This window comes from Tupaia chinensis, unplaced genomic scaffold (genome assembly GCF_000334495.1).
Source record: "Tupaia chinensis unplaced genomic scaffold, TupChi_1.0 Scaffold000056_1, whole genome shotgun sequence".
Taxonomy (NCBI): domain Eukaryota; kingdom Metazoa; phylum Chordata; class Mammalia; order Scandentia; family Tupaiidae; genus Tupaia; species Tupaia belangeri.
This window is the reverse complement of record NW_006159514.1, coordinates 665,038-690,369: the sequence shown is the minus strand read 5'-3', so window position 1 is coordinate 690,369 and position 25,332 is coordinate 665,038. Positions and strand designations below refer to the sequence as shown.

Below are 25,332 nucleotides of genomic sequence, written 5' to 3'. Positions count from 1 at the left end.
TTATTTTAAAACCCAAAGCCCTTTGTATTTTTTCTCTCAGCCTATATTTTTTTCTTAATAATTATTTATTTTATTTTATTTATTCATTCATTTATTTTTTAATTTAACCAGAGGGAGACAGAGGGTGAGAGAGAGAGAAAGTGAGAAAGCAAGCCACCAGATTCAGGACTTGAACCCTGGTCGGCCATGTGGGAGTGTCCAGCACCTTAACCACCACGCCACCTGCTGGTCCCTCGGCCTATATTTTTAATCTTGGGATGGGCGTTTTTTTTCTCTACATAGCACTTGTTGATTTTACAAAGACAGTTCTCTGTGTAAATGCACATACTGCTTCTAACCTTCATCTAGCAATACATTTTGCTCATCCTTCAAAATTCAGCTTAAGTATTATTTGATTGATGTGCACCAACTCTTGGTTCTTGTAGCATCCTGATCATACCTCTACTGTTATGTTATAACCATCAGCTCATTGGTTTATCTTTTTTATTTTTCCCTTATAGGCTACAAATATTTGAATGTATGGATTCTGAGTCGATCAGTATGGGGTGGGACCTGGGAACTGGCCTGTTCAATAAGCCAGTGGTGGGGGGCGGGGGGGATTCTGAAGGCTCCAACTTCAACTTTCAGTGAGATTTACTTCAAGTCTGAAATATCAAGGTTTTTCTCCTTTTAATGTTTAAAATTTTGTTGCCAGGTGTGTGTGTGCTGACCAGCAAGAGAAAGAATTGCTCAGTGGGGCCTGGTTACCCTGCAGTCGTTTTTCCTTCATTCCCCCTTCTCATAAGGATTTAGGGCATGCACACACACATACCCAGTGTGTTTTTCAAGCTACCAGGGTTGGAATTCAAACCATAGTCAGCCATATGGCATCTGGCTTCTAAGGCACACACTTAACCACCACTCTGTGGGGCCAGGCCCAATTCAACTGGTATTGGGGTGAGTGGAAGCTTTGGGGTAGCTGATTAAAATAACAACAAAAGCAGCCTTCTTTCATGGCCAGAAGAGGACAGCTTATAATGAAATATAGGGTAAAGTAGAAGTAAGATAAATACCCTTACTTTATTTAATAGTTCTTAACGTGTCCAGTTTGTAGGTTTTCTTTGTTTTACATTTATTTATTTCTTCCAGAGTGAGAGAAACAGAGGTAGAGAAACAGAAAGATAGCACCCCCAGCTAGGTCCTGAGTCCCCCACCTACTCGTGTTAGTTGCCTTTGGTCATGGACACGTGTGCGCCTCTCATGTACTCAGTGAGCTCTCTAGACACGAACTGGGAACCTGTCCGTGTCGGTCTCCTTTCAGAGCATCTCATTGTACCACTGCCACTGCCCAGCCCCATTGAGTTATAAATAAGCCAGACTTTATAAGGCAAAATTTAACCTATGCACACTCAGAAGAGAAGGTGGGATTTGCGAAATTCACTGCTGGTTTCCTTTTGAGAAACTGACAATAAATAGCTTTCCCTTATGTCAGTAGGACAGAGGTAATTTAATAGCTCAGGGGAACGACGCCAAAGAATTGAAAGTAAATTATGTTGACTTAATTTTACTATTTTTTAAAAGAAAATTTTAAAAAAAAGAGCCATGAACTAGGAAAAAGTGCTTTGTGTACTTTTTATAAAAACCACAAGGCTAAGTTGATTTTATTCTTCAAAAACAGCAACAAAAACCTTTATTCCAAAACTTCTTTTCTTATCGCCTCATTTTCCCATTTTATTGTTCTGTTTGTTTGCATTTTCACATCTAGATAAAAAGATACAGGTCCATTTAGAATTTATGGAGAAGCCTCACGGTGGAATGAGGAAGCTCAGGACTTTACCTCTCTGGGGTGCTTAGAAGGGAATGATCTGTTTCAGCGAGGAAAATCACTTCTCTGTCTTCACTCTCAAATAATTTAATCAAAAGATCTAACGTTTCATTGTAAACAGCCTTAAAAGTTAGAATTAATGTCACCTGCAGAGTATGCAAAAAGAGTGATGGGTATTGTTTTGCACAGCAGTTGAAATTGTTTTTCAGAGTCCTACTACAATGAAAGACTTTTCTTGGGTTTCTTAAAAACTCGAACTGTGTGGTATGAGAACTGTCAGTTCCTGTGGGCTGTTTATACAAAGGTACTTTTAAATGAAGAGTCATTTTTAGAGCAATTAGGAAAGGCTAGACAGGGAAGAGCCGGCTCAGAGGCCTGGCGGGTCGGGGTTAAGGTTTATTGACAGGACAGGGTCAGGCGTCTGCTCCACCACCATGGCCCCCTCTACCTGCCCTCCAGATACACCCAAGACCTTCTGCCATAGGCCCAGACCCGTGCAGAATGGGGAGGAGGAAGAGAGAAGGAGGGCGAGTTCTGCCGCCACATTGCAGTTCGGTATTGAAGTGTACATTTGAAAATATTTGCGTATATTTTCCTGGCCCAGATGTTGTGTCACATTAGGAAGAAGAAACTTTAAACTGCACAAAGAATTGTCTGTTCTTTTCGCTTTGTAGTGTGCAGTTATTGCATCCTGAAGAAAGAAACTGCCGGACTAAAGTCGTCTTTTAATTTCATTTTTTAGTTTTGAGTTACAGATTTCTGGCAAGCTCCCTGACCACTACTGTTACCTGGTGGCGCCTATATTTCATCAAATTTAGACATGCAGACTACCTGGACCCAGGCCCAGATGAACTGTTGGGGCCGATAAACATGATCCCACCCTGCCCCCATACATACTCCTGCTTTTCCCTTTAAGGGAATCCAAGACTTGCAGTCGCTGGATCCCCAAGGGAGATCAAGAAAAATGTGTTCCAGTGTTACCGTTTGCTCTGTGGTTTCCTCATGCTGCATCTCTACTGGCCCGGAGGCTGGAGAACATCCCCGCAGTGCCCCCCTCCCTCCCAGTGTTGATAATTAATGAAGGGAACATTTTTTGTTTTTAATAGAAACAAGTGGAAACATCTATCAGTACCCACAGTCAAGGCAGAATTTGTTTGACATCTTGTGATTGCTGCTTACAAAAAGAATGACAGCAGTTATTAAACAAATAAGAGAAAAGATGCCATTTATTGGTAATTTTCAGATATTCTAAGAATATCTTGGTAATCTCACTGCCATTGCTTGCATGAGTAAAAATAGTACAATCATTAATTTTTAAAATCTGGGTTGTATTAGATATGGAGTCATAACAAAAATTCAAATATTAGGCAAAATGTGCTTTTTTTAGCTGTGTAATATATTAGTGGCTTTTTCTTTCATTAGAATATATTTCAAATACCTGTGTTTAAGACCACAGGGTGAGTATTTGCAGTCAATGCAATTAATATAATTGCATTTCCTATGAGAATTATATTTAGTCCCTTTTTAAACGTACTTTGATTATTTTTCTCTATACTAGCTATTCTAGTAAGTTTGTCTTGATAAAAGATTATAGAAAAATGGGAACTAGTGGGTGGTGTGGTGATTAAGGTGCTGGACACTCCCACATGACTGACCATGGTTCGAGTCCCGGACCTGGCGTTTTGCTTTCTCACTTTCCCTCTCTCGCTCTCTGTGTTTCTCTCTGGTCAAATTAAAATAAATGAATGAATAAACAAAATTAAGTAAATCATTTTTATTTATTTATTTTTTTGAGAGGTTTTTGCTATAGGACGCATGCGCTCACCAGACAGAGAGAGACAGAGAGACAGAAAGTGAGAAATCACCCCCCAGGGGGGATGGCCATGCCGCAATCCCTTCTCCTCCATTCTCCTCTTGGGATCTTGGGCACGCATGCACACGCACCCGGCGTGAGTTTTAAGCCACCGGGTCCGAGACTCAAACCGCGGTTGACTACATGGGAGTCCAGCGACATAGCCATTATGCTAACTGCTGGTCCCATTAATTTTTAAAAGATTATAGAAAAAATTGTTTAGGAACAGATTTGATGTGATTTTCAAGCCACCAGGTTCAGGAATTGAAACAATTTAGAAGTTTTGAAATGAAAATGTGGGACATAGTCAAGTACGAAAAGAAACTATTCAGGAACTGAGGTTTCTGTTCTTACATCACATTAGTGTAATTTACAAAAAATAATCCTCCCCCTGGCCTGAGTTATTCCATTTGGGAAGTCTTACAGTGGTTTCAGATTCCCCACCTCATCAGAGGGCATGGATGTGTAGGTACTGGGTGAGGGTGACAGTCTTCTGGGAAGGGAGGAGAGAGAACCTCCTGGAGTGTTGTTAATAGTCTGTCTTGATAAGTGTTTGGTTACACTCTTTTATGCATTTGTCAGAACTCATTGAATGGTACCCTCAAGATTTGTGCATTTGATGGTATGTAAATTTCATCACGAAAAACAAAAATAGGAAATTGTAAACATGTGTGTGTGTGTGTGTGTGTGTGTGTGTGTATATGTATAGTAATTTTGCTATAGGGTATGTGCACTCACTGTAGAGAGAGAGAAGAAAGAGAGAGAGGGAAAGTGAGTAAGCATCCCTCCAGAGGGGATGACACACTCCCTCCTCCTCCATTCTTGGGATTTGGGGCATACCACTTGGCCTGGTATGTTTTTCAAGCCACAAGGTCTGGGACTCCCTGCACATTTGGCCTTGTGGGATCCACCTGCCTTAACCACCACACCACTGGCTAGCCCTGTAAACATATATTGAAACCTCATTTATAGCATGTGAATTAAAGTATAATGGAAAGGGTTTATTGATCTTGATCTTTGAAGCTTACTTTAAATTGTATCTTTAAAAAAATAATGAATTACTGGGAACCAGCAGTTAGCGTAATGGCTATGTCGCTGGACTCCCATGTAGTCGACCGCAGTTCGCGTCTCGGACCCGGTGGCTTAAATCTCAAGCCGGGCGCGTGTGCGTGCGTGCCCAAGATCCCGAGAGGAGAATGGAGGAGAAGGGATTGCGGCGTGACCATCCCCCCTGGGGGGGTGATTTCTTGCTTTCTGTCTCTATGTCTCTCTCTGTCTGTCTGGCGAGCGCATGCGCCCTATAGCGAAAACCTCTCCCCCCCCCAAAAAAATAAATAAAATAAATAAAAATAATGAATTACTTTGAAATGTAGCTTTAAAAAATGATAAAATGGACCACATTGGTGTGGTGGTTAATGCACTGGTTTCTCACATGGCTGACCATGGTTCAAATCCCGGACCTAGCAGCTTGAAAATTAGACTGAGTACGAGTGCATGCATAACCGAAATACCACGAGGAGATTGAGGAGAAGGGATTGCAGCAGCATACTGTCCCATGGAGGGTAACGTGTCACTTTCCCATTCTCTGTCTCTCTGGTGAGTTCATGTACCCTAAGGCAAAAACTTAAAAAAAAATTATGAGGGGGCGGCAGGTGGCATCGTGGTTAAGGGCACTGGACTTCCACATGGCTGACCATGGTTCTAGTCCCAGACCTGGTGCCTTGCTTTCTCACTTTCTTTCTCTCTTTCTCTCTCTCTCTCACTCTGTCTGTCTTTGGTCATATTAGGAAGAAAGAAAAAAGGGGGGGCAGGGAGTGAAAGAAGGAGGAATGAAGGAAGGAAAGAAAATAAAGTTAGTAAAATATTGAAAAAAGATGATGAAGGAAAATAAATGATGAATGGGTGGATGGATAGTGGAACATTTTGAAATGCGATGGTGAGCTAGTGTAGTGAAATGTTCATTGTTGAATGTAGGTGTGAGTGAGTGTTCACTGTAAAATTCTTTCAACTTTTTAATGTCTGTTTGGAGTTTTTAATAAAATATTAAGAAAAATGAAGATACCGGTTTTTGCGCATGTGAGGATCCATGCATCTCCATTTTTTGTTTTGTTTTTGCTATACAGCCTGTGCACTTGACAGAGAGAAACAGAGAGAGAAAGAAAATGAGAAATCATCTCCCAAGGGGATGGCCACACTGCAGTCCTTTCTCTTCTATTCTCCTCACACATGCTTGATGTGATTTTCAAGCCGCCAGGTTCAGGAATTGAAGCATAGAGTTGAACTTGTGGGATCCAACACCTTTAACTCCTACACCACCTGCTGACTCCGGAACTCCATTTCTTTTTTAAGAATTATTTTATTTCAACTTTATTTATTTACTTTAATTTGACCAGAGAGGGAGCGAGAGTGAGAGAGAGAAAGTGAGAAAGCAAGCTGTAAGGTCTGGGACTCGAATTGCTGTCGGCCATGTGGGAGTCCAGCGCCCTTAATCACCATGCCCCCTGTTGGCCTGTGTACCTCCATTTTTTTTGGAGATTTTTTTTTTTTTTTTTTTTTGCTATAGGGCGCGTGCGCTCGCCAGACAGACAGAGAGAGACAAAGAGACAGAAAGCGAGAAATCACCCCCCGGGGGGATGGCCATGCTGCAATCCCTTCTCTTCTCGGGATCTTGGGCACGCACGCACGCGCGCCCAGCGTGAGTTTTAAGCCACCGGGTCCGGGATGCGAACCGCGGTCGACTACATGGGAGTCCAGCGACATAGCCATTACGCTAACTGCTGGTCCCTGTACCTCCATTTTAAATTCTTTCTTCCTTAGTTCAAAATCAGACCACTCCAATTAATACCAAAAAGGAAGAGAGGTATAGTTGTAGCCATTCAGATAAATATGAAAATTTGCTTGACTTACACTTTTTCTAGTTACCTGCTAAAATAGCATAACCAAGCGTGATAGCTGAGAAGAGCTCCGGGAAACCCAAATCACCAATCCCAACCAATGGCCTCTCTGGGCAGATAAAAAATTGGCCTCCAAAACCTTTACCATGGAAAAGGGCATAGTTTCCTGACACATAATCTCCCTCAATGGCAAGCAGGTGACGCTTTTTCCTCCCACCCCGCTGTATACCTTATACTGGGGCCCTCTCAAATGAAAGTGGGCTTTTGCTATTTGGCCAATCCCTCCACTTTTATCAGAGTGTCAAGCCGTCTCTTATATCTTGATAGAGCCTTCTTTTTGAAGATATCTTTTATGAGACCTCTGCAATACTTAAAGGTATATGTGTGTATGTGTGCATATGCATGTGCGTGTTTTAATCTCGAAGGGCCCAAAGGGTAAATTGGTTCTGGTGGAATTTGAACCACACTTTTAAAAGCTAACGATAGGGACCAGCAGATGGCATAATGGTTATGTTGCTGGACTCCCATGTAGTCTACTGAGTTTTGAGTCCTCGCCTGGCAGCTTAAAACTCATGCCGGGTACATGTGCATGTGTGCCCAGAATCCCAAGAGGAGAATGGAGAGGGGATTGCAGCATGGCCATTCCCCCTGAGGGGTGATTTCTCGCTTTCTGTCTGTCTGTCTCTCTCTCTCTCTTTCTCTCTCTCCAGCAGGCATGCACGCTGTATAGCAAAAATCTCTCGTAAAAAAAATGATAATTTTTTTTTTGAGAGTTTTTCGGTATAGGGTGCGTGCGCTCACCAGACAGACAGAGAGAGACATAGAGACAGAAAGCGAGAAATCACCCCCCAGGGGGGATGGTCACGCCGCAATCCCTTCTCCTCCATTCTCCTCTCGGGATCTTGGGCACACATGCACACGCGCCCGGCGTGAGTTCTAAGCCACCGGGTCCAGGACGCGAACCGCGGTCGACTACGTGAGAGTCCAGCGACATAGCCATTACGCTAACTGCTGGTTCCCGATAATATATTTTTTAAAGAGGCTGTGCTGTTCAGTTTTGTTTAAATAGTAAACTGGAAAGTCAAGATGGGAGAGGCTTAGAGATCTCAGTTCCTTTAGAATTTCAAAGTGAATTCTGGACAGTTAATTAATCTTCACCCTTGATTTTTCTCTTGGAAAATGAAAAGTAAATCTTGATATTAAATGCCCAGCCATGGTTCTCAAACTTTACTACATGTAAGAATCACTTATATAAGAAACTTTAGTCTGTATAAAAATCATTTCATTTGTTAAAATAGAGATTCCTGGGGCCAGCAGGTGGCATATTGTTTGGAGCGGTGGACTCCCACATGGCCCAACCTGCCATTTGAGTCCCAGACCTGGTGGCTTGCTTTCTCATTTTCCTTCTCTGTTTCTCTCTGTGAGCACATGTGCCCTGTAACAAATTTTAAAAATAAATAAATAATTCTTTAAAAAGAGAGAGAGAGAGAGAAATTCCTAGGTTCCAAACTGGTTTTTTTGAATCAATAGGTCTGGAGCCAGAAATCTACAAATCTGCACCTTTTTTCTCTTTCTCTCACTTACCTACTTTCCTTTTTTCCTTTCCTTCCTTCCTTCTTCCTTTTCTTTCTTTTTTTCAAAATCTTTGCCAGAAGGTACACGCACTCGTTGGAGAGAGACACAGAGGGGGAGGGCAAAGCAAGAAAGCACTCTTCATGAGGAAGGGTCACTTTGCAATCCCTTCTCTAGTTCTCCCTCTTTTCAAGATTTTGGGCACACATGCACATGTGCCTGGCATGTTTTCAGGCTGCTGGTCCTGGACTCAAACTGCGTGGTCTGCCATGTGGGATCCAGCTGCTTTAACCACCACACCACAGCTGGCCCAAAATCTGCATTATAGTAAGTACCCAGTCCGATACTGATGCAGCATTGGGCCATGTGAGATACGGTATTTTGTTTTCTTTTTTAGGTTTTTGCCATAGGATACGTGCACTTCCAAGAGAAAGCAGACACAGACAGAAATAGAAGGAAAGTGAGAGACCACCCCCATAACCCCCCTAGGGGGATGGCCCTTCTGCAATTTCTTCTCTGTTCTCAGGATTTGAGGAATGTATGCACACATGGCCAGCATGTTTCAAGCCAGTGAGTCCGGAACTTGAACCACAGTTGGCATGTGCAAGTCCAACACCTTAACCACCGCATCACCAGCTGGCTCTAAGATATGTTTTTTTTTTTTTAAAGAATTATTTGTTTAATTTTATTTATTTATTATTATCTTTTTGAAATTTTGCCATACACATGCACTCGCCAGTGAGAGACATAGAAAGTAAGCCACTAGGTGCGGAACTCAGACCACCATCGGCTCTGTGGGAGTCCAGTCAGTCCCTTATCCACCACACCACCTGCTAGCCCCAAGATATAGTTTTTTTTTTTTTTTTTTTGTAGGGTTTTCGTTAAAGAGCACGTGTGCTTGCCCGCAGAGAGAGGCATAGAGACAGAAAGTGAGAAATCACCCCCCAGGGGGGATGGTCACGCCGCAATCCCTTCTCCATTCTCCTCTCGGGATCTTGGGCACGCACGCACACGCGCCTAGCTTGAGTTCTAAGCCACTGGGTCCGGGATGCGAACCACGGTCTACGTGGGAATCCAGTGACATAGCCATTACGCTAACTGCTGGTTCCCAAGATATAGTGTTTTAATGGGTGTTTTATTAACTGAGAGAATCTCATTTATTTATTTATTTTTTTAGCTTTTTGTTGTGGGAAATTTTAAATATAGAGTGAATACTATAAAGAACCTCCATGGACCCATTATCCTACTTCAATAATCTTTTTAAAGAAGTTTGTTAATTTATTGAGAGAGAGAAAGAGAAAGAAAGGTAACAGGGTCTTCACATCACAGTCCACCTCCAGCCTCAGCCAGCCCAGCTACGTGGGATTCACCCACCTTAATCCCCACTCCAACGCGCCGGCCCGGGAATCTTACTTTCACCTCTGCACAAATCAGATGATTTGTGGAAGCAAATGGTAGATCTATTATTGTATCTTGTAAATATGTTAGTAGATACCTCCACAATATTAAAATATAAGTACTTTTTAAAAATATGGCATTATAAAGTTTTAGAATAATTTCTTAGTATCAAATACCAAAGATTTCCTTGATCATCTGGCTCTTTTCTTTTCTCAGCTGACTGTTAGACTCAGGAACCGAACACCGTACACACATTGCATTTGATTGACGGGTCTCTAATCTTTTTTTTTTTTTAAGAGGTTTTTGCCATAGGGCACGTGCACTCGCCAGAGAGTCAGAGAGACAGAAAGTGAGAAATCACCCCCCAGGGGGGATGGCCACGCCGCAATCCCTTCTCCTCCATTAAGCCACCGGGTCCAGGACTCAAACCGCGGTCAACTACATGGAAGTCAAGCGACATAGCCATTATGCCAACTGCCGGTTTCAAGCAAGTGGCTTATAAACCTCTCCCTCTCCCATAGATTTTCCCTTTGCTAAGTTAGGCTTCAAGGCCTTCAGTGTTCACAGTGAAGTCATTGCTGCTTCCTTAGACGTTCTGTTTGCTATAGAAAGCAGAAAGGCTTCTTGCCTTTATATCTTAGTTTCATTTTCACAGTATAGTAAGCTTTAAAAGTAAGCTTTAAAAAATAATAATTTAGAGGGAACCAGCAGTTAGCGTAATGGCTATGTCGCTGGACTCCCACGTAGTCAACCGCGGTTTGTGTCCCGGACCCGGTGGCTTAAAACTCACGCCGGGCGCGTGTGCGTGCGTGCCCAAGATCCCGAGAGGAGAATGGAGGAGAAGGGATTGCGGCGTGACCATCCCCCCTGGGGGGTGATTTCTCGCTTTCTGTCTCTATGTCTCTCTCTGTCTGTCTGGTGAGCGCACGTGCCCTACAGTGAAAATCTCTCCAAAAAAAAAAATAATAATAATAATAATAATAATAATTTAGGGCCAGTCCCATAGTGTGACAATGAAGCACTGTGTAGAGGGTGCTGATCCCACATGACTGACTAGGGTTCGAGTCCCAGCCCTGGAAGTTTGAAAAAAAACATGCTGAGTACAGTGAGCATTCCCAGAAGCTTGAGATGGAATGGAGAAAAAAGAATTGGTGGTATGACCAGGCTACACTGGGGGGAGCTTTCATTTTTTCTCTTTTATGTACATGTCTCTCATAAGTTTATCCAGTTATTTCATCTGTGAGAGAAACAGAGAGAGGTAGAAAGAGAGACAGGCACCCCAACAGGGTCCCTATGGCAGGATCCATTGCCATTCTCCACCAGCCCAGATCATCAGCACATGTGTGTACCTGGTATACTCCAGGGGTCCTGGGATACAAACTCAGTACCTTCCCAAGGATTCAGGTGTGCCACCACCTGGCCCCAGTAATCTTTAAAATCTGTTCTAGTGCCGCCAACATTTATTTCAGTTTCTGAAGCATGCTAAGATGGATGGGTGGGGACCAGCAGGTAGTGTAATGGTTATGTCACTGAGCTCTCACATGGCTGACCGTGGTTCCGGTTCTGGACCTGGTGGGCGTGTGCGCATGCGTGCCCAAGATCCCAAGAGGAGAACTGAGGAGAAGGGATAGCCATCCCCCTGGGGGGTGATTTCTCACTTTCTGTCTCTCTCTGTCTCTCTGGCGAGTACATGTGCACTGTAGCAAAAATCTCTCTTAAAAAAAGATGGGTGGATGACCACACAACTGAGCAGGAAGTTGGAGACCTATAATGAAGTCACAGTTGCAGGCAAATTGGCCAACCAGAGCCACAGTTCTGCACCCCATCCCATCTCTGTATGTATTTGTTTGTTCTCGTCAGCAAGCATAAGGTTTCTGGGTGAGGGCAGACAAGTATTACAGGAATAACCACATCAGTTCCCCACACTCCAGTCTCTTCCTTCAGGGCAGTGCAAAGAGCTCTGGAAGGATGAGGCTGATGTGCCAAGATCACTTCAGGAACTGGGAACGGATGGACTCGTTCCTTCATTCAGCCAGCACACCGATTGCCCGCCACTGGGGGAGATGATTCATACTAGAAAACACCTAACCTAGCCATAAACCATAAACCTCTCTGTCTAGAGTTAGACATCAGGTGTCATCTGCACTTATCTACACACACACACACACACTTCAAAAAGTTCATGGAAAATGGGGGTTAAAGTTGAGTTTATTTTGACACCAAAAAATTTTGAAATTATATGTAGTTTTTTCATAATATGCATTTCTATGAACTTTTGGGAGACTTTTTGAACTTTGGAAATATGTAACATATATGTGTGTGTTTATAAAGATATGTTCATGTATATTCAGTTTATATATATGTGTGTGTGTATATATATATATATATATATATGATTTTATGTGTGTGTATTTGATTTTCTCTCTGACATTATAATGTCAAAAAAGCATTTCTTCCTTTTAAGTTTGTCTTCAGTTATCATTTCTACTGAAGTTTGTACAAAGTTTTCTCATTCCCAGCTTTTCAGGTACAGCTTGAACTAACTGTACCTGCTACTTTGCTCATGTGGATGGTTCTTTTGACAAGAAAGTAAAGTCACAATTGTGAGACTGTGAAAGAAGAAAATCCAGGGGCAAAACGATAAGAATTTTAGTAGGCTGAAGACACCTAAAAGCAACTGCAAGCATGTCTTGGCAAGTGATTAAATATGCCAGGTGGTCTGGGGGGTGCTGGAGTTTCAGAACTCATGGAGTTGCCATTCTGGTACGGAAGACAGTAAAACACAATTACACAAATAAACATGGTAACGACAAAATGGGAAAAGTGCTTTGCAGAAATAAACAAAGTTAAGAGGGTGCAAGTAACAGGGGAGACAGCTTTAGAGAGAGTGGTCCCTGAGGGCCTCACTGATGAAGTGACATTTGAGCTAAAGCCTGAAGAATGTGAATGAGCTGGAGGGGAGGAGCTGGTGAAAGAGCAAATTCGAGGACCAGAAAGGGCCCAGTGTGCAGAGGAACAGAAAGGGGCCCCTGTGGCTGGCGGGCAGTGAGTGACAGGGACAGGGGAGTGCAGGGAGGCGGAGAGGTAGGCAGGGGAAGACCGTGCAGGGCCTAAATGGCCACAATGAGAAGTTGAAACTATGTTCAGGAAGCAGTTGCCTCACATTGAAGAGCTTTAAGCAGGAAAACCTGGTGATTATCCTTGCCTGAACTTTTTTCCTACACTCATGCAAAGCTATGTGTGTTTATTTTTAACGATGTGCTGACATAATCTGCAACTTTTTTTTTTTAATTTGCCAATAACATCATGGGCACTTCTGAAAAGAAAATTAATTTAAAATAACTAAGTTTGTTTTGCTGCGAAATATATGACCGATAAATTGAGGCATGTAAAAATTTGAAGCTGTAAGGGCCAGCAGGTGGCATTGTGGTTAAAGGCACTGGACTCCCGATGGCTGACTACAGTTCAAGTCCTGGACCTGGTAGCTTGCTTTTTCATTTTTACTCTCTTTCTCTCTCTCTGTCTAATCAAACTGGAAAATAATAATAATGAATAAAGTTAAATAAAAATAATTCTTTAAAAAATTTGAAGCTATAGTAGAAAGTCAGTTTCTAAGGACTGAGAAAGGAGGGACAGCACTTGTTTATAATGTTTATTATGGATATGAATTCACTCTAACAATTTTTTTCTTTTTCTTTTTTTTAGAGAGAGATTTTTTGCTATAGGGTACGTGTACTCAACAGAGAATAAGAAAGATACAAAGTGAGAAATCACCCCCCCAGGGGGGATGGCCATGCTGCAATCCCTTCTCCTCCATTCTCCTCTCAGGATTTTGGGTATGCACACACATGTGCCCAGCATTATTTTCAAGCTACCAGGTCCAGGACTTGAACTGTGGTTGGCCATGTGGGAGTCTAGCACTTTAACCACCTGAAGGCTGCTTGTTGGCCTCTCTGTCTCTTTTTTAAAATGCCAGTACTTGCAGAGTAACTTGGCACCTTTCACTGCTGTCACAGTCTGGGAGTACAGTTCAGGAAACGGTCCAGTTGAATTCTCAGATGGGTTTTGGCAGGAATACAAGGTGGCTTTATACAGCTCATCTCTGATGCCTCTCATTGAGTGGCTGAGAGAAAAGGAAGGATTTGTGGATCTGATTGAAACAAGGATGGAGCCCGGTGACTTCAAGAGGCAAGTTGTGGGATTTGAATAAAGGCCTCCATGGTTGACTTTTCGGCAGGAGGAACAGCCAGTTGCTTCTTTGTGTGTTTTGTCGAAGTGCCTGAGCCGTTGGGCTGCCTGATGGTTACCTGCTGCCTCTTTTTATAGCCTCTGCGTCCTTTGTTGTCGCCCGGCTGGTCAAACATGTGTAAGGGTGGCCCAGGGCACCAAGCATGCCCTCGGAGCTAAGTGCTGCCAGATGCGAGGAGCAAGGGCTGCCTCGTGTAGTCAGAATTTCAATAGCTAGTTTTACCTGCTTTGTTTTGGTTTTGGGTTTCTTTCTCAAAGAAAAATCCATTTGGAATTGGACCCCCTATCTTAAAATTGGAGTCTTGTCTTGTTATCTCTAATCTCCCAGCCCTACCTCACCTCCAAATGAAAATGTGAGAAGGAAAGGGTGGAGGATTTATGTGATCTATTCATTCTGAATGATTAATATTTTCTTTCTTTCTATATTTATTTAGAGGGATTTTTGCCATAGGGTGCATGCATTATGAGGGAATGGCCATGTCATAATCCCTTCTCCTCCATTCTCTCCTTCGGATTTCGGGCACACATGCACATGCACCCGGTGTGAATTCTAAGCTGCTGGGCCTGGGACTCGAACTGCAGTCAACTGTGTGGGAATTCCACCACCTAACCATTACTCCATCTGCTGGTTCCCAATATAGTCACTTTATGATAACCATTAGTGTAATGTTCCTGTTTTACTGGATTCTGACCAGCATTTTACTTCAAAGTGAAATGAATTTTTACTGACTCAGTTTTTCCTATGGAAATACTTTAGATAGAATCTCCTAGATAGAAATTTTATGTAATCTATCATTAAAAATGTTGAAGGACCGGGACCGGCAGGTGGTATGATGGTTAAGGGCGCTGGACTCCCACATAGCTAACCATGGCTGCATGCTGGACCTGGCAGCTTGCTTTCTCACTTTCCCTTTCTTTGTCTTTTGCTCTGTCCCTCTCTGGTCAAATTAAAATAAATATATAAAGTAAATAAAGTTAAGGGACCAGCTGTTGGCATAATGGCTATGTTGCTGGACTGCCGCGTAGTCAGCCACAGTTCAAGTCCCAGACCTGGTGGCTTAAACTCATGCTGAGCACGTGTGCGTGCGTGCCCAAGATCCCAAGAGGAGAATGAGGAAAAGGGATTGCGGTGTGACCTTCCCACCGGGGGCGGGGGGTGATTTCTCCCTTTCTGTCTCTGTCTTTCTGGTGAGTGCATGTGCCCTATAGCAAAAACCTCTCAAAAAAATTATATATACATACTGAAATATTACTGACAAAAGGATATTTAGTCTGAGATTGACTTCAAAATAATTCAGTGGGGCCCAGCTTTGGTGGTGCAAGCAGTAACATACTGATCTGCAGTGCTAGAAACCACATGGCTGCCCTTGGGTTCAGAGGCTGAATAGGTCTGAGACTCTCCAGGCGCAGAGCCAAGACCCTGACTAGCTGGAGGGCCAGGGGGGAGGGATCATGGCGTGATGAGGCCCTGTCGGGGTACCTCTCTCTCGCTCTCACGTACGCGTGCACATGCACTCACACTTTCTCTTATGAAAACAACTAAACAAATAACTTGGTGGCAGGGAGGATGGCTATAGATAAGATTGGCCATAAGTGAATAAATATTTGTTGAAGCTAGATGGTGGGTATGTGGAAATTTATTTTGCTAATCCATCTGCTTTTGTGTATGTTTGAAATTTTCTATAATGAAAGGTTTTGAAAACACTTATTTTGGGGGGCCAGGCATGGAGGTTAAAGTGCTGTATCCCGCGTGGCCAGCTTTGCGGTGCAAGTCCCAGATCCACCGACTTAAGAATCATGCTGGGGCCAGTAGGTTGCATGGAGCTTAAGGCACTGGATTCCCACATGGCCAACCTTAGTTTGAGTCCCGTACTTGGCAGCTTGAAAATCATGCCAGGTGCATGCGTGTGCATCCCCAAAATCCTGAGAGGAGAATGAAGAAGAGATTGCAGCGTGGCTATTCCCCCAGGGGATGATTTTTCACTTTTCCCTCTCTCTGTCTCTCTCCAGCAAGCTCACACACCCTATGACCAACAACAACAAGAACAAAAAAAAGCCAGGCACTTGTGTGCGTGTATGCCCAAAAATCCCAGGAAGAGAGTGGAGAAGGGATTGCAGCATGGTCATCCCACTGGGGGTGATTTCTCACTGTCCCTGCCCCCCACAAATTCAAACACCCTATAGCAAAAACAACAAACAAACAAAAAACAAACAAAAAAACCATAATGGTTACGTCGCTGGACTCCCACATAGCCGACCACAGTTTAAGTCCCAGACCCAGCAACTTAAAAACTCACACTGGGCACGTATGCGTGTGTGTGTGTGCCCACAATCCCGAAAGGAGAATGAAAGAAGGAATTGGAGGGTGATTTCTTGCTTTCTGTCTCTCTGTCTCTCTGCCAAGCACATGCACCCTCTAGCAAAAATCTCTCTATAAAGGAAAAACAAAAACCACTTATTTCACAATATTTTTAAATATATATAGAGAAACGTGTTAAACATGTAGATGGCGCATAGAGGTGGCATACTGATCTGCAGCACTGGAGGCCACGTGGTGGGCTGCAGGTTCAGAGCTCTAGCTGGCCTGAAACTCACCAGGAGCAGCACAGGGGCACCCAACATCCTGACTGGTTGGAGGGTCCGGGAGGAGGATCATGCTGTGGTGGGACCCTGTTAGGGGGCCTGTCTCTTTGTCTCGCTCATGCTGTCACTCATACTCTCTCTCACGAATTAAATAAACTGTATAAAAAAACAGGTCAGTTTTGGAATGAACCCAAATAATAGTTTGGACAAACTGAGTAAAAGTTATGAGTTTGTAAATTGCTACAAGTAAAAGCTGCTATATTATTATTATAAAGTTCCTAGAAGGATACAATTTTCTTAAGAAAATTCAATAGCTTGTTCTGCATCCACAAGCAGTATGGTTGTTTCAGATACATTATGTCAATTAAAAAGTTCAGATAAAAATACAGTTACATAGCTTTCAAGGGCATTTATTAACTATTGATAGTTTGTAATAATAGAATCATTAAAAGAATTCACTTTTCAGTGCAAATTTTTTATGACCTAGTCAATTATCTAATATAGACAACTGTGCTATTGTTTTTACTGTATAGAAATAACTGTAAATTATTTCTAATTTATTTTTCTCAATTCAAATAATTGCTTGGGAGCTAGGCATGTAGTGCAGTGGTTAATCCTTATGTATAAGGAGCCAGATATCACAATGCCAACGGTGGTTTGAATCTCAGCCCCAGCACTTTGAAAAACCTACTAGGTGTGTGTGCATATGTGCCCAAAATCTTTATTATTATTTTGTTTAATTTTATTTATTATTATTTTTAATTTGACTAGCAAGAGAGAGAGGGGAAGTTGGAAAGCAGGCTACCCACGTGTGCGTGCGTGCCCAAGATCCCAAGAGGAGAATGAGGAAAAGGGATTGCGGTGTGACCTTCCCACCGGGGGCGGGGGGTGATTTCTCCCTTTCTGTCTCTGTCTTTCTGGTGAGTGCATGTGCCCTATAGCAAAAACCTCTCAAAAAAATTATATATACATACTGAAATATTACTGACAAAAGGATATTTAGTCTGAGATTGACTTCAAAATAATTCAGTGGGGCCCAGCTTTGGTGGTGCAAGCAGTAACATACTGATCTGCAGTGCTAGAAACCACATGGCTGCCCTTGGGTTCAGAGGCTGAATAGGTCTGAGACTCTCCAGGCGCAGAGCCAAGACCCTGACTAGCTGGAGGGCCAGGGGGGAGGGATCATGGCGTGATGAGGCCCTGTCGGGGTACCTCTCTCTCGCTCTCACGTACGCGTGCACATGCACTCACACTTTCTCTTATGAAAACAACTAAACAAATAACTTGGTGGCAGGGAGGATGGCTATAGATAAGATTGGCCATAAGTGAATAAATATTTGTTGAAGCTAGATGGTGGGTATGTGGAAATTTATTTTGCTAATCCATCTGCTTTTGTGTATGTTTGAAATTTTCTATAATGAAAGGTTTTGAAAACACTTATTTTGGGGGGCCAGGCATGGAGGTTAAAGTGCTGTATCCCGCGTGGCCAGCTTTGCGGTGCAAGTCCCAGATCCACCGACTTAAGAATCATGCTGGGGCCAGTAGGTTGCATGGAGCTTAAGGCACTGGATTCCCACATGGCCAACCTTAGTTTGAGTCCCGTACTTGGCAGCTTGAAAATCATGCCAGGTGCATGCGTGTGCATCCCCAAAATCCTGAGAGGAGAATGAAGAAGAGATTGCAGCGTGGCTATTCCCCCAGGGGATGATTTTTCACTTTTCCCTCTCTCTGTCTCTCTCCAGCAAGCTCACACACCCTATGACCAACAACAACAAGAACAAAAAAAAGCCAGGCACTTGTGTGCGTGTATGCCCAAAAATCCCAGGAAGAGAGTGGAGAAGGGATTGCAGCATGGTCATCCCACTGGGGGTGATTTCTCACTGTCCCTGCCCCCCACAAATTCAAACACCCTATAGCAAAAACAACAAACAAACAAAAAACAAACAAAAAAACCATAATGGTTACGTCGCTGGACTCCCACATAGCCGACCACAGTTTAAGTCCCAGACCCAGCAACTTAAAAACTCACACTGGGCACGTATGCGTGTGTGTGTGTGCCCACAATCCCGAAAGGAGAATGAAAGAAGGAATTGGAGGGTGATTTCTTGCTTTCTGTCTCTCTGTCTCTCTGCCAAGCACATGCACCCTCTAGCAAAAATCTCTCTATAAAGGAAAAACAAAAACCACTTATTTCACAATATTTTTAAATATATATAGAGAAACGTGTTAAACATGTAGATGGCGCATAGAGGTGGCATACTGATCTGCAGCACTGGAGGCCACGTGGTGGGCTGCAGGTTCAGAGCTCTAGCTGGCCTGAAACTCACCAGGAGCAGCACAGGGGCACCCAACATCCTGACTGGTTGGAGGGTCCGGGAGGAGGATCATGCTGTGGTGGGACCCTGTTAGGGGGCCTGTCTCTTTGTCTCGCTCATGCTGTCACTCATACTCTCTCTCACGAATTAAATAAACTGTATAAAAAAACAGGTCAGTTTTGGAATGAACCCAAATAATAGTTTGGACAAACTGAGTAAAAGTTATGAGTTTGTAAATTGCTACAAGTAAAAGCTGCTATATTATTATTATAAAGTTCCTAGAAGGATACAATTTTCTTAAGAAAATTCAATAGCTTGTTCTGCATCCACAAGCAGTATGGTTGTTTCAGATACATTATGTCAATTAAAAAGTTCAGATAAAAATACAGTTACATAGCTTTCAAGGGCATTTATTAACTATTGATAGTTTGTAATAATAGAATCATTAAAAGAATTCACTTTTCAGTGCAAATTTTTTATGACCTAGTCAATTATCTAATATAGACAACTGTGCTATTGTTTTTACTGTATAGAAATAACTGTAAATTATTTCTAATTTATTTTTCTCAATTCAAATAATTGCTTGGGAGCTAGGCATGTAGTGCAGTGGTTAATCCTTATGTATAAGGAGCCAGATATCACAATGCCAACGGTGGTTTGAATCTCAGCCCCAGCACTTTGAAAAACCTACTAGGTGTGTGTGCATATGTGCCCAAAATCTTTATTATTATTTTGTTTAATTTTATTTATTATTATTTTTAATTTGACTAGCAAGAGAGAGAGGGGAAGTTGGAAAGCAGGCTACCATGTTGAACTCCTCATCCATGTGTGAGTCCAGTGCCTTGACCACCGTACTATCTGCTGGCCCCTGGGCCCCAAATCTTGATAGGATGGAGAAATGGAGAAAAATTATTGTGACATGACCACATCCCACCAGAGGGGATGCTTTTTCTTTCTCTTTCTCTCCCTCTCTGGTAAGCCTATTTGCCCTCTGGCAGTAAATAAATAAATAAATGCATGAATCTAGCATATTAATGAACATTTTACATTCCTTGCATTATAATACACAGAAACCTGATTGTCAAATGCTTTCTCTGTTTTGTTTTTTAGTTCTGTCTTTATCCCTTTCTTCCTTTTGTCTTTCTTCCTCCCTCCCTGCTATCATTAATATTGTGAAATAGGATATATAGAGAAAAACATGTGTAAGACAGATGTAGGATTGAATGAGTGATTATAAAGCAAATACCTATGTAACTTCTGTAGTAGAAAAATCAAAACATTGCCAGCACCTCAGACGACCTCTCCGTGGCCTTTCCCAGTCCCTCTCTTCCATTCCCCAGGTGACGTCCCGACTGTATTAGCATTCACGTCTTTGCTTTCCTTTATAGTTTTGTTTGATTCTCCATCCCATCTGGATCCTGTGCACTTGTGTGTGCCCAGCATATTCTTTAAGCCTCTAGGGCTGACACTCAACCACAGTTGACCAGGTGGGATCAGACTTCATCTGCACAACCTTTAACCCCTGCACTACAGGACTGGCTTAATATTTCCTCATTTTAGGGGGACCAACAGGTGGTGTAGTGGTTAAAGTGCTGGACACTCCCACATGACCAACCAACGGTTCGAGTTCTGGACCTGGCGATTTGCCTTCTCACCTTCTTTCTCTCATTCTCTGTGTCTCTCTCTGGTAGAATTAAAATGAATGAATACATAAAATTAAATAAATAATTTTTGAAAATTTCCCTGTTTTATAACAGATGAGAAACTGAGGTATGAAGCAGTTAAGTAATTTGCTGAAAACTGGCAGCTAGTCAAGGTAGAGACAGAACTGAAGTTGGACAATCTAGCTACACTGACTCCACCTGAGTTGTGAACCTTTTATTGTCTAGGCCTTCTGCCCCAGGGGAGAGCTCTGGATAGAGTGAGGTTGCTCCTCCAGAGCCACTATGTTTCCTTTCAGAGTGCCCATTGGTACTCAAGATGTTCTTTGTGGAGCTAAGTGTTACATATTAAGTAGGATGTTTGAACTTCAAAGACATACTTGCTTCCTTTCACTTGCTGTAGAAGACAGGCGAACCTGAAGTGACCTGAGATTCTGACTCCACAGATGGTGTAGATTTTAATGGAAAAGGATGGGACTTGGCCCTCCTCTCTAGTATTTTCAGGAGTACTTAGCCTCCATCTTCTTTCTGTAGCTTGAAAAGAAGGGGCTGAGAGTGGGAGATGGGATTCATAGAATGGGCTTTGCACTTTCCCTGGTTTCCAACAACGCAGGACAGGTTTTCCTTAGAAACTATGTTTTAAATGGCAGCAACATTCCCAGGCTAGCTCAGATAACCCATAATGCAGCTAGTGCTTACTGAATTGCTACTAGTTTTGTGTGTGTGTGTTTTTGTTGCAAACATGTAGTATTTAAATTATCTTATGGGCAAACACGCTAGCCTGAGAACTTGTGTATGTCGGAAAATGCATTCCAAACAGCTAAAACTGTGTATTTATCTTAGCGTAGAACTAACTTTATCCATAATATAGTTCACTCTGCTCCAAGGAAACTGAATAATCAAATAATTAATGGTAAAGTGACAAATATCTCTAATAACATTATCATTTTCTATGGATACACTATGACTATAAATTTTAATTAACTAAGATAGTTAAAAATGGAGGCAATATATAAATCCATCTGATTTTCATTTATCACGTGAAGGTTTTTATTTATCAACCCATCTAAAAGATTGAAACAGATTAATGTAGCTCTCTGAACCACTTGTAGATCTTCAGACTTGTGTGACAAAAGGAATGATAATTATAACCTGCTTCAGGCTACAGGCTCAAATTATTCAAAAGGAAATTGCATTACTAATCTGAAAGAGCTCGTAAATTCTCCATGTCAGCTTGCCACTTGTGCAGTCAGCGGGTTGGCTAAAGGCAAAACAACTAGGGTTACATATTATTTATGAGGTCTGAAGGTAGCCATCACCAAACCCAAATGTTGCCAGTCTTCCAGATTACTCATTAAGGGCAGCGGCACAGGCTCACAGGATAGAGTTGAGAGCAGGGTGGATTGGCTAATGATGAAACATTACTTATAGGTTCAAATCCTATCCACTTTAGTCCCTGCTACCTCCTTCACAGGGATTATATGTATGTATGTATGGACAAAAGGAATGATAATTATAACCTGCTTCAGGCTACAGGCTCAAATTATTCAAAAGGAAATTGCATTACTAATCTGAAAGAGCTCGTAAATTCTCCATGTCAGCTTGCCACTTGTGCAGTCAGCGGGTTGGCTAAAGGCAAAACAACTAGGGTTACATATTATTTATGAGGTCTGAAGGTAGCCATCACCAAACCCAAATGTTGCCAGTCTTCCAGATTACTCATTAAGGGCAGCGGCACAGGCTCACAGGATAGAGTTGAGAGCAGGGTGGATTGGCTAATGATGAAACATTACTTATAGGTTCAAATCCTATCCACTTTAGTCCCTGCTACCTCCTTCACAGGGATATTATATGTATGTATGTATGTATATATATATATAACGTGTACATGGAATCTGTGAAACTTCATGGAAAATGTATATTATGAATATATACGCTGCATGGATTGCAGGGTTTTTCTTTCTACTTAAAAACAAATTTGTACTTTCCTTCCATTTTTTTTCCAGAAATTTTTTGAAATCCTCTTGTATTATCCCTAGTACACCCACCTGAGGGGCTCTATACCATTCTGCAAAAATCTACTTGCCACCTTTGTTTTATAATACAAAGATGGAACTGGAACGTCGCTTACTTTGCAGTGTTTCTCTTACCCTTTAGTGTCTGATTTCCATAAGGACTCCCTGCTTCTCTGTATATCATCACAATGGCCAACCCTGAAACGCTTTCCGATCCCAGCCAGCACCTGAAGCATACTGTACTCAGAAACAATGGAGAGTCCAGACTGCAGCACTCGCTGGGCCCTACTGTACTCTCAGGAGTTTGATTTGTGTAGTGTAAAGAGCAGCTACAACTCCAGGCCAGGACTACTTCTAAGTAGTCAGTGTTCATTCTCCACTAAGAAACGTCCTAGGGCTGTTCCTAATTTTCAGCCAGAAACAGCTGCAGGTCAATGCCACGTTAATTTTTTTTTTTTTTTGAGAGGTTTTTGCTATATGGCGCGTGCGCTCACCAGAAAGACAGAGAGAGACAGAGCGACAGAAAGCGAGAAATCACCCACCAGGGGGGATGGCCATGCTGCAGTCCCTTCTCCTCCATTCTCCTCTCGGGATCTTGGGCATGCACGCATATGCACCCGGCAACAGTTCAAGCCTCCGGGTCCAGGCCTCGAGCCACAGTCGACTACGTGAGAGTCCAGTGACATAGCTATTATGCTAACTGCTGGTCCCAAATTGTTCATCTGTTCCCATACCGAGAGTTGAACCCGGGCCGCCTGGGTGAAAACCAGGAATCCTAACCGCTAGACCATATGGGAACTGCCAGTGCCACATTAGTTTTTAATTGCCAGAGGGCGAGTGCACTGTCCAGAGAGACAGGAGGAGAAAGCATCCCCCCATGGGCGTGCTCATGCTGCAGTCTCTGCTCTTTTTTCCCCACTCAGGACTCGACACACAGGCATATGTGCCTGTTTTTCAAACTGCCGAGGCCAGAATGTGAACCCTGGTCAGCATGTGGTATCCAGTTCCCTTAAGCAATGGGCCCATTCAGATGCCCATTTTAAACACTTTGTTTTTCACATATAAACAGAGCACCCCAGATTTAAAATAACTGTTATAACTTCTTTTTAGAGGAGTTTGTGTGTACACTCACTGGAGAGAGAGGGAGTCAGAGACAGAAAGTGAGAAATCACTCCCCAGGGGGGATGGCCACGATGACGTGTATAGTATTCTCACTGGACAGCCTGAGAAATATTTCATGTTGGGTAAAGTCTTTTTACAAGCAAAATCCCGGGTCCGGGACTCAAACATGGGAGTCCAGCGACATAGCCATTACGCTAACTGCTGGTCCCCCCCCCCCCAAAAAAAAAGAAATTCTTTAAGAAATATCTTTTTTTTCTTTTGGTGCTAGATTAAGTCTTTTTTTAAGAGATATTTTTCTATAGGGCATGTGTGCTCACCGGAGAGACAGAGAGAGAGAGAGAGAGAGCAAAGAATCACCCTCTGGGGGGAATGGCCAAACTGCAATCCGTTCTCCATTCTCCTTGGGATTTGGAGCATGCATGCACACACACCCGGCAGGAGTTTCAAGCCATCAGGTCCAGGACTCCAACCATAGTTAGCTACATGGGAGTCCAATGCCTTAACCACTATACCACCTACTGGCCTCAGGGAATGCTATGAATTTAAAAGAATCATGTAGCTCTGTATTTTTTGTTAGAAACAGAGCCCCTAGACTGAAAAGCTAATAGTTACTTCAACCTAACCCTGGCAAATAATTGAAAATAAAACCTGGGACCAGCAGTTGGCATAATGGCTATGTCACTAGACTCCCATGTAGTTGACCGAGGTTCAAGTCCCAGATCCAGTGGCTTAAACTCATGCCGGGCGCATGTGCATGTGTGCCCAAGATCCCGAGAGGAGAATGGAGGAGAAGGGATTGCAGCCATGCCATGGATGATTTCTTGCTTTCTGTCTCTCTCTCTGTGTCTTCTTGGCGAGTGCACATGCCCTATAGAAAAACCTCTTAAAAAAAAAAAGAAAGAAAACGAAACCAAGACTAAGTTATATCATAAAACTTGAGTAAGTGTGAAATAAGAATAAGAAGTCTAAAAATATTCTGATTTCTTTCTGATGATTAGGTCATCATTGGGGAGGTGTATTTTAAATATCACAGCTTTCCTGAAAAATCTTTTCTTTTTGTCTTTAATTTGCTAGCATTTCTAGCACCTCATATTGAGAAGAAGGAGGCTAATATTTGGGAAGAGGGAAGTTAATATTTGGGAAGAGGCAAGGTAAGAGACAAGTGAGTCAGCAGCGATGGAAAGGAAACCGAGCTGGCCCTAAAGCTAGTGGTTTAGGGAGCCAGATCCCATGTGGGTGACTAAGGCTCATACCCCAGCCCCATTGGATTGAAGAACACACCAGGAAATGGAGAAGAGATTGCGATGTGACCGTGCCCCATTGGGGAGTGCACTCTCCTCCCCCTTCCTGGAAATACACGCATCGTCTGGCAATTTAAAAGAAGAAGGAAAGCCTACTTCAGTCGAGTGGTTCCAGCTCATTTCCTCTGACAGAGAAAGTGTGTGAGTCTGTATTTACTTTTGATTTTCAATACATGAAGGAATCCAAAAATATTATTGTAGAATATTATACTTCAATTTTTTACAAAAAGAATTATTTATTTAATTTTATTTACCATTTTTGTTATTATTTTAAAATTTGCTACAGGGCATGTGCGCTCACCAGAGAGAGAAAACGAGAGAGAGAGCTGCCAGGTCCGAAATGCAGTGGTCCAGTGCATTAACCACTGCACCACTTATTGGCCCTATATACTTCAATTTTTAAGTATCTTAAAGAAAAATAATATTTAAATTATACAAAAATAAATGACTGGGGCCAGCAGGTGGCATGGTGGTTAAGGCGCTGGACTCCCATTTAGCTGGCCCTTGTTCCAGCTGTGGACCTGGCGACTTGTTTCTCACTTTCCCTCTTTCTCTCTTTGTGTCTCT

The 25,332-nt window shown here is 42.6% G+C and overlaps 1 protein-coding gene and 1 non-coding gene across 2 annotated transcripts in view; one reads left to right on the top strand and one right to left on the bottom strand.

The window, feature by feature from the left end:
* The window catches only part of METAP1D (methionyl aminopeptidase type 1D, mitochondrial), a 92,517-nt gene that overhangs the window by 22,254 nt on the left and 44,931 nt on the right, over nucleotides 1-25,332 (top strand). The window lies entirely within an intron of this gene.
* TRNAE-UUC (transfer RNA glutamic acid (anticodon UUC)) lies at nucleotides 23,068-23,139 on the bottom strand. Its single transcript has one exon. It is a non-coding gene; the product is annotated as a tRNA-Glu (tRNA).